At 44.7% G+C, this 4,537-nt stretch overlaps 1 pseudogene; it reads right to left on the reverse strand.

Annotated features, from left to right (window-relative positions):
* Positions 1–3,498: 3,498 nt before the first annotated feature.
* On the reverse strand, positions 3,499–4,003 carry LOC147659341 (large ribosomal subunit protein eL14 pseudogene; annotated as a pseudogene).
* Between the last annotated feature and the right edge of the window lie 534 nt (positions 4,004–4,537).

The raw sequence follows: 4,537 nt of genomic DNA on the forward strand, positions 1-4,537 counted from the left end.
ATTGAATAGCCTACTATATCAGCAGATGCGGGCGACTTGCAAAAGTGCTAATAATTAATTTCCAGTGCACCCTCCCACTAACTAAGCATGGGCGAATTTTGCGAATTCGCGATCTGCGAATTTGCGGATTTGCGAATTCGCGATCCACAAAATTCGAGAATTTGCGGATTTTTGTTTTTTTGCGTGTTTGCGGGGTTTTTTGCGTGTTTGCGGGGTTTTTTGCGTGTTCGCGGGGCTTTTTGCGTCTTCGCGAGCCGCTTGCATAGCGAAGTTACCCATGCAGTCGTTTATGGGAGAGGGAGAGAGAGATAGATAGATAGATAGATAGATAGATAGATAGATAGATAGATAGATAGATAGATAGATATATAGAAAGAGAGAGAAAGAGAGGGAAAGAGAGAGGGAGAGAGAGAACGAGAGAAAGAAAGAGAGGCCGGATCTCTGAAGGGCCAGATTCCTGAGTTGCCCCTACAGAACATACAGCTTTTTATTTTTAGCAAAATGCATATGAAAATTGTGCTGTAAAGGTCTCTTTTAGTTTAACCCCTCCTGACAACTCAAAATGGGTGTATTTGCCATCCTCTCCCTTCTTCCTGTTTTTTATATCTGTAAGTGCTTCCTGATGAGGTTTAATTCCTTGGACAGGTGCCTCGTTGCCTACTTGTAACTATTCTCTGACCCTGCTTAAAGGGTCAGAGCAGGGTCAGAGAATAGTTGCAAGTAGGCAACGAGGCGCCAGGAAGCAATTAGCAGCAGGTGTCCAAGTTGAAGTTAATGTGTTTGTAACCCTTTTGTAAAAGGTTACAAAGAAATTAGGTTCAACTTTTGCACCTGCTGCTGTAACCCTTGCTTGGCTGAAAATTCGTCCCCGCTGATTCGCGGATTTTACCGCGATTTCGCGAGATTCGCGGATCGCGAAATCGCGGGAAATCCGCAAATTCGCCCGCGAAACGGATTTTACGCCCACCCTTACCACTAACACTGCGTTAGAACATATCCAAATGGCCACTACACACCGTAAGCTTGTCACCAGACTGTACTCACTATCCATGGCGGCTACATCTCCTAGTGCAGAGCTGGCGCCCAACGCCTGGTGGGCGGACCTGCTCGACAGTCCTACACCCGAGCAATGGCAATACTGCTGCAGCCAAACAGAAAAACTCTCCCCCAATTACAGACTCAAAAAGATAAATTTCAAGTTGCTCCACACGATTTACCGCACTCAAATTGCACTGCGCACGATTGCCCTCAGTACAGACGCACACTGCTTGCACTGTCAGTACAGACACACGCTGCTTGCACTGCGCGTCGCCTGATGCCTCTTTTATACATTTAGCGTGGCCTTACCCTAAAGAGGCAGCCTACTGATTGGAAGTGTGAGAATCCATTGGTGCTATCGCATCGACCACCCTTACACCTAATCCCCTTCTCTGCCTACTAGGCTATGCCAAGAAGGTGCCCGATGCCCACAGACACCTTGTGGCAATGTTGCTGGTCCTGGCCAAACGTAGAGTGGCAATACACTGGAGGCGAAGACCGGCATCAACGCTCAAACTCTGGCTTGCTGATGCGGCATATTGTCAGACACGACTAACTTAATTTTAAAATCTTATGCAGAGCGCTAGCAGACAGCAGGATATATGGGAGGATATATGGCGACCACAGGTCACTTACCTACATAGTTTAGGGCACAACACCACAATCCAGTAAGTAGCCTGGAGAACACACCTATGCAGGTGACAGATGCCTAGTTGGGGGACATGTGGAACTCCAAATATAAGATTACTATTATGTCTCTATCTGCCTCTCTAGAACTACTTCCTCCTCCATGTGAGATCTTTTTCTTTATTTTGATTTATTCAGAGGCAATCACAATTCTACCAAGTTGCTAATGTACCAAATATTGAGCCTTAAATCCTCTGTAACAGATTGATGACACTGCAGAACTGTATATATCTTATGTTGAATCCTCAATAAAAACTTATAATTAAAAAAATGCTATTCCCTTTCTAGACTCTTCCCTCATTTACCCATCCTTGCATCATCTCAACACTCTTTTACTTTTCTGATCTCCCAAACAAGCTTCCCTCATGTATCCCTCCTAGACTCATCAGATAGTTAATCTCTCTTCCTATTCTACTTCTAGAGTATCTTCCCTCCTCCATCTCTCCTTTAGTCATCTAAATCCTCTTCCTACTGCTACGATCTCCAAATAAACACTTCCTAGAACCTTTCCTCTTCTATCCCTCCATTATCCTTTTCAATCAAACTAACAGACTCACATATTCACCACTCAAATTAATTTTATATTTCCCTATACTCATGCACCACAAATACTTTTTGAGTTCCGGAGTAGCATGCTATTCGCAGAAAAGCACTTCAATGCGTCGTCAGGTGTAGTAAGCACTACATAAATGCAATTATAATTACAATATAAACTGTCCTAAGTTTGTTAAACACTCACCCCAGTATGGATTTAGGTCCAGATATCTGTGCTGGGATGAATGTTTGCTATTGTTGAGCATTCTGTCCATCAATTGTTCTTTTTGCATTTCTCACCCTGAGTGGGACGAGTATGTCCAGACATGGGTCCTGCGCTCTCCATGCCACTGGGGTCAAGCTAGTCTGGATGATGAGGGGTGAAAACCTGAAACCGGTCCCAGGATGCTGGTTTCCTACCCAGGGAGGACATGGCCTGCCAGTTCGAGGAGCAGAGTCAAGACTGATTTGCATATGGCTGGGTCTAACTGGAAGGGAATGGGGAGAAAAATAACAATGGGCCTGGGCCAGTAATTGGACCTGCCAGAGGCCCTGTGTCCTCTGCTGGAGTGAGTTCCTGATCCGCAAGAAGTGCCTTCCCACATCCTGGGCCCTTGACTGGTATCAGAGTGCACTCCTTCTAAAGAAAATGAGAAAATCTTGAACTTTGGGCTCCTTGCAATCGAGAATGGGCACATTTGTGCCAAGAGTCTGCAGCTAGCCATGACCGCCAACACAAGCCCTGGAGAGACCTGATCTTCACTTCAACACCAAACACCAGATAAAGGCAACAGAACCTGACACCAGGCTTGACCTGTCTTTTGTCACCCCAGACTGACTGCTCTTCTTAAGATGAAAAGAGTACAGAAAAGAAGACTTTCCAAGTTAAGGTTATCAAATGCTGCACATTTAAATGTATCATCTCGATTGAAGAGCCCCAAAGAAGGCCTTTCGGAAGGATGCTCCTTGCAATGCTGGGACATTTTAAGCGAGTAAACTCTGACTTAAAATCTCAAACACTGGAAATCAACGATCACTGAAAGCAGCCATGTTCCGTGTAAACAACTGAGAAAAAGAGACGGCCTAATGAATACCAATGACTGATTGTTTTGATCACTTGCAGAGCACCTAACTGCATCTACAATCCTGACTCTGTGCAAACACCTACTACCTGAAATAGCCTTTAGAAAACAGGAAGTTCTTTCAACCACCTAAGAAGAAGATATAAAGTTTGCATGAGTTTTTTTTTTATATTAAAGAACTCTTTCATGAACCAATCAATTTACTCTGGCTTTTTGGAAGCTTCCTTTTGGAGTTTCTTTACTTCAGCCTTGATGATTTTGTTCCTCATCCTCTTGGCCTTCATGACGCGATAGCGGTCAAAATCTGTCATCTTGGCTTTCTTATCTCTGGCATCGATCTTCTTTGCCCATCTTGTTTGAGACCATTTTTCATTTACATTTTCTTTCTCCCAGGCACGTCTTACAAACTTCTGACGAGCGCTGTGGGGAAACTTGAGAACAAAGTCAGTAAGCTGCATGCACTTGAAGGGCATAGCCTGCCTTTTGACGCCACTGCAAGGGCCATCCACCAGTGCTCTGTTTTGGTCAATTACGTCAACAATTGCAACCAGCTTCCCTGCATGTGGGTCGAAGGAGATGAAGGCTACTATAGGACATATTTTAAATTCATAAAGAAAAGAGAAATATATATGGAAAATGCAGTGGCATCGCAAAGAGGCCATGGCCCTTAATGAAAGCAAGGAAAATGAGCCCCATCTTCAAATTAAATAGGAAATAAAGCTACAAATGGGGGGGGGGGGGCAAAACTGCAGCTCAAGTTCCTGGGCCCTGATGCCACTGCATGTTCGGCACTATTGATAGCTACGCACTGCAATTGGCGGGTGATGAAGCTCTCATTTATTAGCTTCTGGGTCTCAGCACGTGGTCGTGTTGTAAATAAAATCTTTGGAAATCCCTCTTGCCTGGAATACTGGCTATTCCACGTCATCTGTGCTTAGCCCAAGCTAACGGGCCAGATAACTGGCCAACTCTGCGCGGTCTCCCAGGACCCAGAAAGGGTAGTAAGGGTCAGGCAAGCAGAGAGCGCAGGCTCCTGTAATGGATTTCAGATAGCCTGCATCCGAGTCACTGAAAGCTTTCAATAGCTGTCTACAGTGAAGAGGTCAACTTCAAGTGCATCTTATCGACCCCATTTGGATGATTCTGCTGGGAAAAATGATGGAGTAAAGGGCGATTTACAACAGATTTTAGATAAT

The sequence above is a fragment of the Lissotriton vulgaris genome, unplaced genomic scaffold (genome assembly GCF_964263255.1).
Source record: "Lissotriton vulgaris unplaced genomic scaffold, aLisVul1.2 SCAFFOLD_394, whole genome shotgun sequence".
Lineage (NCBI taxonomy): Eukaryota > Metazoa > Chordata > Amphibia > Caudata > Salamandridae > Lissotriton > Lissotriton vulgaris.